Raw genomic sequence first — 13,604 nt, forward strand, 5'->3', positions numbered from 1 at the left:
ATCCAAAAGATCAAGAATCTGGGTTCCTGACTCACTTTTAAACACCAGATTAGACTTTAAATACCTAAAAAATAAACTTCTGTGTTAAGCTACAGTTTGAAGTTAATTTGTTATAGCCACTCATTTTTAACCTGCCTAACACAGGAACTAAATGGGTTACAGCGAATTCCCATCATTTGCGGGAGATATGTTTTATAAAGTTGTCATGATCGCTGAGTTAACAAATCCTGGACCACTGCTCCTAGGAGGTACACAGGGTTAGATTCCTGTGGACAATCGTTTACAAGATTTTTGTCACCGCATTAAATTATAATCTTATTTCATGTGTGTTCCTGCCTCAAGAGACCTTATAGATAGGTATATGCTGTTGTTACTTTAACATTCATGCCAACAGCACTGTCCCTCATGATGGAATGAAGCTTACCTCTCACACACATTGTCTCCATCGGGCAAACCTCAGCCTCCCTCCACTCAAGAACACTGGACGGAACCTGGACATTACGCTTGGAGGGCCATTTAAAACAGTGCAACCACCACCAATAAGCACCCACATTTGAACAGCGTGGCACTGAACAGAATGTGTAAAAGACACTACTTTACAGCACGGGAGCCACAACAAGGAGGCGGGGGTCACCGAGTGGGACCTCAGCTGCCATGTCTGCACGGGGGCACGCGAGCTTCCCCCACTTTGCACACATCTCCCACTGACCGTGAAGGCGCCTGTGAGTACTGACTTCGAGGTGACAAGTCCAGTTCAGCGAGTGGGCGATGAGCAAACTATGGAGTCCGTGAACAATGACCTCGACTGTGTAATTCTGGAACCCCCTCCGTGTGCTCAGCACTGGATTAGGAGCTAATAATCCACTGTTCTGGTTAATCCTCTCAGCAACTCCCTGGTAGACACCGGCATTTCCATAGGAGAGACCACGCGATGCGTGTAGTTTCTACCAAGTTTCAGAAAGCGCACCCGGGCTGAGTTAAAGCCCTAGCCTTTCTGATTTCCCAAACCTCGTTTCTTGCTTTACTCACTTGGTATCATTCAGGCCATCTTACTTCTCTGCTTCCATTTTGCAAAGGTTTAAAAATCGTTTTGAGACCCTCCAGCGACAGGGACCTCATCCAGGTGAGTGTCATTCTGCCACTCACGTCCCTTAAGCTAAGCATCCTTGCTGCCCACCTCGTTTATCCCCAGAAATCTGAGAATGGTTAGGTACCACTGGGCTTCCATCTTGCTGAAATCACAGGAGTGATTTTTCAAACGCTGAGATGAAAGGGTATTTTTATATGTGGCACTTGATGGCTGCGAAGGCTCCTTCCTGACAGGGATAGTAATTAAGCAATTAGGGAGGGAAGAGTTTGTTCAAACCTAACAGTCTGGAAGCATGCAGAGTGCCAGGAAGTCGCAGGCTGCACCCAGGCGCTCTCCGATGCCCTGTGCTCTCCCGACACCTTGGAAAAAATGCTATTTTTCTCCATAATGCATGAAAAAGTGCCTAGCATAAAAACGCCAGATTCTCAAAAGCTTTTCTATTTTCTCCCAATGCATAAAATAACACTGGAGAACGGCGTGGAGACGCAGGTTCAACATTCTTGCACCGTTAGAGGAAGGCGGGGGAAGAGAATGAACAGCACCCCATGTGAGACCCCGAATACAGGGGACCGGCTGGTCTTCGTGTCATATAGACCTGCCTCTGCCTCTGCCTCTGCCTTTCCCAGCTGCACAGCTGGGGCCAAGTCACCGAACTCAGCAGGCCTCGTTTTTTATTTTATTTGCAAAATAGCTATGATGCTCGATTCTCAGTGTGTTATCAGAATTAAAATGAAGACCGTATATAAGAAGAACAGAATACAGGTCCTGACACTCAGCAGACGTCACTGGAAGCTGTATTTACCATCCTCCCACCACCGCCTACTCCATGCCAACCACTGCAGTCTGTGAGTAAGTGCAGAGAGAAAGAATAACTCACGGCGAGCACTTTCACATACCAGTTGCTCTTCTCACACTCACTTTCCCCCCCAAGAGTGGCTTGTCGGATTACAGCTGTTCACAAATAGAACATGGGCCTATTTAAAAATATGTAAGCACGAAGGGTTACTGCCACTATGTGACAGAAGCAGCTTTTGCTGGTTCTAACAGTACATTTCAGTGGGGATCTGAACGTAAGGTTCTCCACGCACTCCTAACTGTCCATGTGTTGACACGGCTCCACCGCATCTCTTGTGTCTTGGCTATGAAGTCAGGGAAAAGAACAGAGACTTCTCACCTCGGCGCTGGTCAAGGTGGACGCGCCCCAGGAGGCAGCCCGTTTCTCACGGTATGGTCTCAGCCGGGTCCTGCCAAGCTACATCAGTCATTTATTTATCAAAGGGGCCCTGCAGCCAGGAAATCAGACCCCGTGAGCCCACGCGCATACAAGGCACCAATATAAAGGTTCTCACAAAACATGTGGCAAAGCTGCCAAAGCTTTCAGCAAAATAATAAAGAATATTTTTAAAAACAAAACAGCTTCTCTACAGGTGATGATGACAATGACTTATGAGTGGCCACTTCCTGTGGCCACTTCCTCATCATTCCAGGATGGAATTCTTTGGGCCCAGCCCCTGTCCTGGGACTTCCCGCCTATAAGATCTCATGCTCCAGGCACCATCTCTCCCAGTTAAGACTGTCTTATACAGGCTAAATGGAAGTTACTGTTTTCACTGTCCTCAATGGTACAAAGTCCTGGAAATATTTTGCCTTTTGGGGTGGTGGGGGCGTGTTGGCCTGAGTAAGCAGATAAGCAGGGGACAGGGCAGGGGGAAATACTAGTACAAAGCACAGCATAAAAAATCCTTGGTGTTTGTGTTCTAGCTAATAGGAACATGAGCTAGCGCAGACACAGCCCTTCGTATGTGTCAGGCACTGCTGCTAGAGCTTTTCATATATTAACCTATTTAAGCCCCCAAACACTCCAACTGGATAGATACTATTACCCCCATTCTTCAGATGGGAAAACTGAGGCACAGAGAGGTTAAGAAAGATACCCTAAGTCAGACAGTGAATCCGTCGGGGAGCTGGCATTCATATGTAGATTCCGATTCACTGGGTCTGAGGTGGGGCCCGAGATTCTGCATTTCTGACAAGCTCCCAAGTGAGGAGAACGCTGGTGGTCTGTGGACCACAGTGAGTAGCTCTAGAATGTGGAAGCACGTAAGAAAGGCACAGTCTCCACCCCAGAATCAGAATCATTTTTTGGCAGAGAAGAGGACTTGGAATTTATCAGGGTCACCAGCACCCCTGCCTCCCACATTCAGCATTCCTGACCCACACATGCCACCCCTTTTGGAGCCTGAGGCTCGGAGTCCTCATCAGCAGGAGGCCGGCAGAGTGGTGTGGAATGAGCACAGTCCAGGGCCCTTGAGGCAGTTGCATGAAAAGGTCCCCCGTGATGTACCCACTGTCATCAGAGGCTAAGAATGTGACCACATCTGCCACAGCCTCAGGGGCCCCCAAATGCCCCACAATCAGACATCCTCAGGGGTCCCCAAATGTCCCACAAATCAGAATCTTTGGGGGTGTCTTATCAAGTGATTTTTTTGTCCCACAATGTTTGAAACGACCTGTTCTAGAACACTAGGGTGATGAAACTCTGCCCCACACAGTCAGGAATTACATCCTTTCCTGAGAAGACCTTTCCGTGGACTCAATTTCAGCAGACTGGACCCAGGACGTGGCACACTGTGCTTGCTTGGAATTGACACAGGAGAGTGAAAGGGAAACCCAGCAGGGTGCCCACTCACCTCTCACCTCAGGATGGAAGAACTTCTGACACCTGAGAAACACCAGCCCCGACAATAGCTCCTGAGGCGGAATCTGCTCAGCTCTAACCAGATATTAAAGTTAATCATCTGCCGAAATGCCTAAAGGATTGTCTATGTGAGTTCTGAAAGGAAGACGAACTTTAACCACACTCTAGTATGAAACCTAGTAAGTCACACCTACAATGAACTCATAAATTGCTTCTTAAAATGAAATTCTTATTGAAATGCAAATTTGCTCCCAGATTATTCATCGAATTCATTATAATATTTGAACAGTAGTTGGTGAAGGGAAAATTGGAGATATTGATAATATTTATCATTAACTCAAGTATTTATACTATGGCTAAGTGCCCTAAAAATCATGTGAGTCCCAAGGGAGGAAGGAGAAAATATTGCTTTCCTGACATTTATTGTTAATATTTTTGCTGCCTATGTATTAGCTAAAATAAGAACGAGGCTTATTAAAAATACATGATATTAATTACACATTCATAAGTAAGCTTCATTTTACATAACAGCTACGCTTCTAAAAAATGGCATCTCTAATTTTAACATGTACTCCTTTCAAGGCTCTTTATGGAGTCAGGTTCTAACCTTACCCTCCACCCTGCGGCATGCATCCTATCCTCTGCCCACACCACACCTGCACCATTTCCTTACATACCTTTTATATCTCTGTGCCTTTGTCAGGGCCATTCAGGCTGAGTGTGCTGGCCTTCACCGCCTGGAAAATTCCTCCCAATCCTTTAAAACATGCACAGGTGCCAGCTTCTCTGCACAGAGTTCCTTCTCCCTTCTTCCTTCAACTAACTGCTCCCCTGGTATCCTGTCCACAATTTTATTCTGTGTGGCACTAGGCACTCTGGCAATTTTCTTTTACATGCCTGTGTGTCTCCCTTCACTCAACGCTAGGCTACTCAAAGATTCAAAGATAGGGATATTGTCTTAGATATCTTGGTATTGCCAAGGCCAAAGGTAATGCCAAATACCATTGCTTTAGTGTGCTATGGGGAATAAATAGAAGATATATAGATGATATAGATATAGATTTAGATATAGATATAGATATAGATATAGATATAGATAGAGAGAGAGATAGAGAGATAGAGAGATAGAGAGATATAGATATGGATATGGATATGGATCCTTCTCTGGCCATGGTCCCCTTTCAACAATAACATCACTCTGACCTCTGCTTCCTTAGTCACATCTCTCAACTCTGACGCTCCTGCCTTCCTTTTATAAGCACCTTGTGATTTCACTGAGTCTACATGGATAATCCAGGATCATCTCTGATCCTAAGACCCTTAATTTAATCACACCTGCAAAATCCCCTTGCCATGTAAAGTAACATATTCGAGAGATATAGATATGGATATGGATATGGATATGGATATGGATATGGATATAGATAGAGATAGAGATAGAGATAGAGATAGAGATAGAGATAGATATATAGATATAGATATAGATAGATAGATATATCAGGGATCAGGCCAATGACTCAAGCAAAAGATGCAGACATACCTCGGCACCAGAACATGATGTAAGTTCTATGTGAGTCTACAGACAAAATAATCATGTCAATGATTGTTAAAGAGTAAACTACAAGCTAAAGTAAGAAGGGAAGAGAAGTACAGGAGAAATTCCTGTTCAACTGTAGGCCTTATTATCAGTGTGGGAGTAGATTGTGGATGCTGGGGTCTCAAAGTGTCCAGTGCACACACACTAGGACAAAATACAGGAGACTTTAAGAAAAGTTCTCAAAGTCAGAAAGCCTTTCTAAACACTAGAAAAGAAAAGGTTTCTGCAAAGCTAAGCACATACAGACAGACATAAAACCACAATAAACAGAGCCAAAGCCATACCACAAATTGGAGGAAAATGACATTAACACAAAAAAGTCATTTCACAAACTGGGAGAAAATTACAGTAAAATAAAAATTGCCGTAAAATGGCCATTTTCCTTCATTTCTTGTATAAGGTGTTTCTACAAAACCATAGTACACATCAATAACTTGACAGAAAAATGAACAATGGGCCAAACAGTTCACAGATGAAGGAATACCAGGGGTATTTCAACACACTGGAGAGAGGCTCGACCTTACCCATGAGGTCAGAACCAATCTAAGATACCAGTTTTCAACCTCAAAAGTTTGATAAAGGTGTGCTGGAGAGCATGCAGGGGACAAGACTCTCATAGTTACCTGCGGGAACATGAATTAACATTATTTCTGTAAAGGGCGATGTGCCAATGTTTCAAAAATTGAAAATACGCATTTAATTCTAGGGATTCATCTTACTGATGCACTTGTGAGAAATAATGTGAATGTTGACATTCATTGCAGCATTTTTTTTTAATAGCAACGGGCTGGAAATAAATGATATACCCATTGACTGGGAAGTAGTTATGAGATTACAGTTCATAACTTTTAATGGCATGCCAGGTAGCTGTTACAAAGAACATGCAGTCCTATGATACCAATATGGAATGACTTCCAGGTTATATTAAGTGAAAAAGGCAGGCAGCAGAACATGTATTCATTGAATGAGTGTGCCTTTATTTATGTGATACGTGTATACGTAAAAATATGTAGATGTATTTATAGGTATACACATACATGTGCATGAAATAGCCCTGGAAGAACGTACAACACGGTCTGAGAATTTGGGGTGAGAAAGGCTTGCTTTATACCATATATCCTTTTGACACTTTTGGAAGTATGTTTCACTTGCGTGACTACCTATTTGAAAAGAGAATTTATAAAATAAAAGTTCTGGATTGCCTTCTTGGGACTATTGTGAAGTATTTTTTTTTTAATGCTTTCTTTGCACTATCTGAGACATCTCTACATCTAAAAGGTAAATACAGATAAAGAAAGAAAAACATAAATTTGTCTTGACCATCAGGTCCAGTGATCAGCTGCTGGGTCCATAAAGAACGGTACTGAGGGCAGACCCTGGCCATGCTGAGCTGGCCCTACACAGACCCACCCTCCCCTTGCCCCAGGGCAGCTGAAATCACCCCTAGAGCCACCCACACCTGTCAGAGATGACTGACCACGCGTGCTCAGAAAATAGCCGGGAATAGACTAAAAGATTCTCTCAAACCAGTCCATACCTTGTCTGGTTTAATTCTTCTGTTAATACATGGTTAACGCACAGCGACGAATAGGTTTAAGACACGATTGCCCACTAGGCATGAATCATTTGTGAGTTGGCTCCAGTGGTAACTGATCCTTGTCATTCATTAAATGCGAGAACACAGGCGAGCACAGTGAGGGGGTGCGTGGGTCTGAAATTGGTGACTTTCTTTCAATAGCCGCAGACTACTGCACCTCTAGATCTCACGGACAGGGATCCTGACCTATCCTTTTCAGGCAAATATAATTGATGCAGAAAATATCAACATGACTATGCTTTTGTATGGCTCACTTCAAACTCACTGAGCATCCAGGAGTGCAAGAAGACAACCACAGGCCTGAACTCAGACCCCCTGTAGCCTCCATCTAGAAGCTTGCAGGTGAATTTCTAAAACCTCAGGCGATGCACATTTGGGTGGAAAAAAAAAAAAAAGGTCCTGCAGAAACTGTTAGAATGTGAAAAAATTCATTTTAAATTTAGGAAAAATGTTTGTCTACTTGTTTTGTTTTAAGCAGCTATCTTACCTATTTCTTTTGTTTGTTTCATTTTCTTCTCCTATCTTATTTCTGAAGCTGCTTTATTTTTCCTCTGATTTTCTGGAGAGCAGCATGATAAAAAATATTTTATTCAAAAATTTAAAAGGGTGTTGGAATAAACAATGGCTTTAAGAGATGCTCGAGGTTTAAAATCTATTTCTGTCATTAACAGGCAGTTCTACCATATAAGGAAAAAAATGTCCCCTTCTATTAGGGCAGTGATCATTTATGTCAGACACATAGCAAAGGGGCCAGTGCCATTTATTTTTACTATAAGTTTATTCCCTGGGCAGACATAATTGATGTCTTAACACTGACATACATGGGGAGAGCTATGTTAAACAGGTCCACTAACAAATCAATAGGCCACATGGACTAAGTGAATCACCGGTACTAGGCACTCTGATTGTTATTTACAGAATTACTGTTCATCCCCAAACACAACTCTGCACAATAGATGTTATTATCCCTATTTACAGGTGAAGAAACAAAGGCTCAAAGATGTAAAGTGATCCACCCAAGAGCAAGTCAAGACATCACAAAACGGTACCCAACCTAAGTGAGCTGACTTCAAGTCTGTGCACTTTCCACTACTCCACCCAGCCTTGGACAAGCACATCAGACTCCGCAGAGTCGATGCAATGAAGCAAATATTTACTGAGCTGCTTCTCTACGTTAGACACCGTGCTAGCCCCTCAGTGACACCATAAACATGGATTGCCGGAATCATATATATTTGATGAATACATAAATCTACAGACACATGGCTCCTATTCACAGTTAGATAATCCATAATCTAATTGTTATTATGCGCCAGGCACCATTCTAGGAAAAGTCAGAAAAAAAGAGAAGTAACAATAAAGCAATATGGTACACAAAAGGACAAAATCAGTTCCAATGATTAAATTCCCTTGCTAAAAGACAAAGACACTCAAACTGCTTTTTAAAATCAGCTTTATATCTTTATAAGAAACACAGCTAAAAAAAAAAAAAAAGGATGCTTAAGATTCTGCAAGTAAAAGAAGAGAAACATGGCAGGCACTGAACACTGGTGTGGAACCTCATACATTGCTGGTGAAATGCAAATGGCCCAGCCACTTGGGGAACGTCTGAAAGTTCCTTGAAAAGTTAAACAGTTATCATTGGACCCAGCAATTCCACTCTGAGAAATGGAAACATATGCTCACACAAAAACTTAGACATGAGTGTTTATAGTAGCATGTTTTCATAAAAGCCCAAATCTAGAAACAACCCAAATGCCCATCAACTTATGAGCAGATAAACAAACTGCAGTGTGACCATGCAACGAATTATCACTCAGCAATAAAGAGGAATGAAGTACTGATACATGCTATCCATAGATAATCCCCCCAAGTATTGGGGTCAGTGAAAAAGCCAGTCACAAAAGGCCACATACTATATAATTCCATTTATATAAAATGTCCAGAATAGGTGAGTCCATAGAAATAAAAGGTAGATGATGTTTGTCAGGGCTGAGGGGGGGATGGGAAGTGATTGCTAATGGATTTCTTTTTGGGGTGATGAAAATGTTCTGGATTTAAATGATGGTGTAGTTGTGTGACTCGGAATATCCTAAAAACCACGAAATTGTATATTTTAAAAGAGTGAATCTTAGGATATGTGAATTTTACCTCAGTAAGGCTATTATTTTTTTTTTAAAAAAACAGGTACAGCATGATTAACATCAGGCAAAACAGAATCCAGGACAAAAATATATTAATAGAAATATCAAGCCGAAACCGGTTTGGCTCAGTGGATAGAGCATCTGCCTGCGGACTGAAGGGTCCCAGGTTCGATTCCGGTCAGGGGCATGTACCTGGGTTGCGGGCACATCCCCAGTGGGAGATGTGCAGGAGGCAGCTGATCGATGTTTCTCTCTCATTGATGTTTCTAACTCTCTATCTCTCTTCCTTCCTCTCTGTAAAAAATCAATAAAATATATTTTAAAAAAAAATAGAAATATCAAATGCTTTGGAAACATGCATTAAAATCTACTTTTGCTTCCATAGGTTATGGACAAGCAATAAGCATAGAAGACCTCTGAGCCAGGCCCTCCATGACTAAAGGGAGTGGGGAGGGTATGAGCAGAGCTCTGCTGTGTGCGCATGCGCGGCAACCAGTGACGGCAGCATGCACTCACAGGGCCAGGTTGCCAAGGAGTTTGAGCTTCATTTTGTAGGCTTTTTATAAAAAGGAAAGATGTTAGATATTCTAGATATTCCTATTTTATTTACTAATTTTATTTTAGATATTCCTGTTTTTAAAAGCAGCACTGCAGGGGCCATGTGTGGAAAATAAATGATGGGGAGAAGAAGCCACAAATAGGTAGAATGGAAGATGGATATTTACTTGAATTAGAGTAGGCAATGGGTTGTGCCAAGGGGGATATCCCTTTGGATGCTGGGATGTGGGGGGGGGCGGGGGGAGGTGCCCAAAGGAGTGGTAAATAGAGAAGACAGGAGTGAGTGTGGGGGCAAGGGGGATGGGCAGGGAACAGTGAGTTTAATTTGAAGCATATGAAGTATTTGGACAAGTGGAAATTTAGAGCTGAAATTCAAGAAAGCAGGGCTGGTGATAGCGATTCAGGTATCTTGACATAAGGCAGTTGGGTGTGTCTCATTTTCTAATGCTCACTGTATGAAGAGCTAGGAAAGTATGACATTTTTAAATTCATTTTAAATTACGGAGTCACCTGTACTTTCGAAGGAAGTTAGTCGGGGGTCTGATACTGCTGATTGCTCCTCAACAACCATCCCCTCTTCTTCCTCATGGCAGAAGCCCTCATTTGAGAGGGGGCTGGGGTGGCAGTTACAGTTTGCTCAGCTAAAAATATGTGATTTCTCAGGCTGTCATGCATGTAGGGTAACCCTGTGACATCACTCTGGCCAACAAAATGTAGGTGGAAGTCCCTAAGACAGGGGTGGGCAAACTTTTTGACTCGAGGGCCACAATGGGTTCTTAAACTGGGCCAGAGGGCCGGAACAAAAGCATGGATGGAGTGTTTGTGTGAACTAATATAAATTCAAAGTAAACATCATTACATAAAAGGGTACGGTCTTTTTTATTTTTATTTTTATTTTTTTAGTTTTATTCATTTCAAATGGGCCTGATCCGGCCCGCGGTTTGCCCGCGGCTGCCCTAAGATGTAGTGGGAGGGCATTACCTGCTGAGTAAAACAGCAAACCTCCCTAATAGAAGGGCCCTCACTCTCTGGCTGTTGACACTTTCCTCTGCTTCCTGCCTGTCCACGGTTGTAAACACAGAGATGCCGCAGCCATCTGTGGCCAGGAGGCAAGCAGATTGAGGATGAGGTCCTGCAGGCCAAGGTGATGGAAAGAGCCTGACTCTCTGATAGCACTGTTTAGCTCCTCCCTTGGACTGGACTGCCTTTCTTGGAAGGCCATTCCACAAAACAAATCAACTTGTACCTGTTTTAGCCAGATTCTGATGTATTTTTTTTTTTTTTTTGGTCGCTGAATTCAATCCTGATACAGTATATATGTTGGATATATACAACATATCCACATTTTTAGTACATAGATACTAAAAATGACAATTATTTCAGTTGCTTAAAAAAAGTTTAATAATAAAATATTTTTTATTCTCACTACAAAGAATTACTGAAAGCAATAAGGGGCTTAAGAGATAGTAGAGAGCACTGGAATCTTCTTTTCCCAAACTGTGACAAAACTGCAGCTGAAGGGAGATCAGGGGACCGCCAGTCCTAAGAAAACTCACCCCCACACCCTCACCGGCTACTGAGCATATGCGGGTGATGACACCCTTCGCACTTTGGACCAGGTAAACTGATTTGGCTCCCGTAAATGGCTGCAGCCAGAACACATGTTCTTCAAATGGACTTGTTCACCTGACTCTCCCAAGAACGATAACCTTTGGAGAAAGAGTCTTTCTACGCGCCCAGGGACACAGTCAAACAGGAAATCGCATGACCTTGAGCCACAGACTTGGGGCCCTTCGCAGACAGCTTTCACTGGGCTGGGCTCGGGGATTATGTCTCCGGAACTACAGTCAGTGACATTCTAGGAAACCCTCATTGTTCCTTCTTCCACAAAGCTCCCATTGTCTTCTTGGCAGGGACCGTGTTGAAGACTGAGATCCCTATGGCAACAGGGACTGTTTTGAAGATCCCTCAGGAGAAAGGTATTCCAGTTTTCAGGATCAGGAAAAGCTGGGTAACTGATCGGTTTTTATCTCCTGGTCACTGTGGGTCGGGTAACAACTATTCGTGTTTTTCTCTTTGTTTTGCCTCCTGGGAAGCTCTGACAAAATTTTTAATCCCATCTCCAGAAACTACATTAGACCTTCCAGTAAACTCATTTCTAGAAAGTACCTACACCTTAGGAAATATTCTTGTTCTCTAAAATAGCTCTGATTTTATCTCATTTTCTAGTCCATGTGTTCTCTTATCTATGAATTTTGTGTTGTTTACTACCTATTTTTATAAGCTTCTCGAATGCTTTATGGACCACTTTAAGACAAGCAATTTTTAAAAGTATCAGGTAATAATAATAAAAAGTAATCACTAACTTATTGAGCATTGCTATGAATGAGGCACTGTCGTAGTACTGAATTTATCGTAATTTATTTGCCCTAAGTATGAGATAAGTACTATCATGATGACGCCAATTTTATAAATGGGAATACTGAGTCACAGAGCAGTTAAGTAACTTGCTCACAATCGTACAACAAATACGTGATGAAAGCAAGATTCAAACCCAGGTAGTCTGGATTATGTGAGTCATACAAAAGAAGAAATAATAATATTTAATTTCTAAAAGAAGCAGAGGCCTTCTGATTTTATAGGCTAAGCTTAGCATTTTTTTTTTATAAGGAGATATCTATGATACATCTTGTCCATACAATGATGCCTGATAATCTATATCAATAAAAGGCAATGAGACAGTAAAAGTCAAAAGGACAAACAACAAAAAAGTAGTTGGATTTTATCTTGGATCATAAAGATATTCTTTCCTTCACTCACTCACTCAGTCAGTCCCCATCATGGCCAGGCCTGGTGCAGGTGCTGGGAATAGAGGTGAGGTGGACCCAGAACCTGCCCTCCAGGAGCTCAGGTGCAATTAGGACAAGTCAGGCAGGTAAAGGGCACGTGGGGGCTATGAGTGGGCTGATGGCAGGTCAGACAGGGTGTGGCATGATCATCCTGAGTGACCCTTAGACTCTCCGTCCCAACTGATAATGGGAATAAGAATCAATTCCCTTTTAGGGCTGTCTGATGATTTCATACATATAAAGCTCTTAAGCCTGGCCCATCACACGAAGGGTTCAGTACGTGTGAGCCTTTCCTCTTAAGGCACAGTGGATGGCAGCCTGGGCACCTTGCTCAGACACACACGGGCACTCACACACACACACGTCCTCAGACACACACACATGCACTCACACACACACATCCTCAGAACACACACATGTGCACTCACACACACATCCTCAGAACACACACATGCACTCACACACACACATCCTTAGACACACACGTGCACTCACACGCACACATGTCCTCAGAAGCTCAAGAGCCGAGGCTGGCTCCTGCCTCTTACTACCTCCTCCCAGGAGCTGACTTACAGTCCACAGACGGGCCTGGCACTCATTTCTGGATGCCACCTTCTCAGAACCAGCGTCTTGCTGGAATACAGCCCCCACACAGAATGAATATTCCTTCAAGATGCACTTGAAAACCTTTCCCCACAGAGCCTGGCCCCCATGACTCTCATGGGACGCGTCTGCCACATCAGCTCTGTTTCACGGTATCTCTTTGGCACGTCCACCGTGTAGCGCACGGTACGAGTCCCCGGCTGCATAAGGGGTCACGTTCCCGCTTGAACAGGTCTAAGGAAAGACCCGACTAGAATTGCAAACTGGCTGAAGACACCTGCTCTGCATCAGCTGGGAACCCCACGCCTCTTTGGTTTTGTGCAGTGGCTGAATCAAAAGGAATTAATCATTGCCTCACCAACCCTAGCTCAGACTGAAGAGTTCCCTCTCCGAGTTTGTTTTGTCATGCCATCAGCAAAGTCAGTCAAACATCACGGTTCCTTGCTAAATATTCCAGCAGCCAGATGG

At 43.1% G+C, this 13,604-nt stretch overlaps 1 protein-coding gene across 1 annotated transcript in view; it reads right to left on the reverse strand.

Annotated features, from left to right (window-relative positions):
- Positions 1-13,235, reverse strand: part of WIPF3 (WAS/WASL interacting protein family member 3) — a 55,029-nt gene extending 41,794 nt beyond the window's left edge. Inside the window, exon 1 of the mRNA XM_006779077.2 lies at positions 13,107-13,235. The gene's annotated coding sequence lies outside the window, so the exon portion shown is untranslated. The remainder of the gene's footprint in view (positions 1-13,106) is intronic.
- Between the last annotated feature and the right edge of the window lie 369 nt (positions 13,236-13,604).

This window comes from Myotis davidii, unplaced genomic scaffold, assembly GCF_000327345.1.
Source record: "Myotis davidii unplaced genomic scaffold, ASM32734v1 scaffold168, whole genome shotgun sequence".
NCBI lineage: Eukaryota > Metazoa > Chordata > Mammalia > Chiroptera > Vespertilionidae > Myotis > Myotis davidii.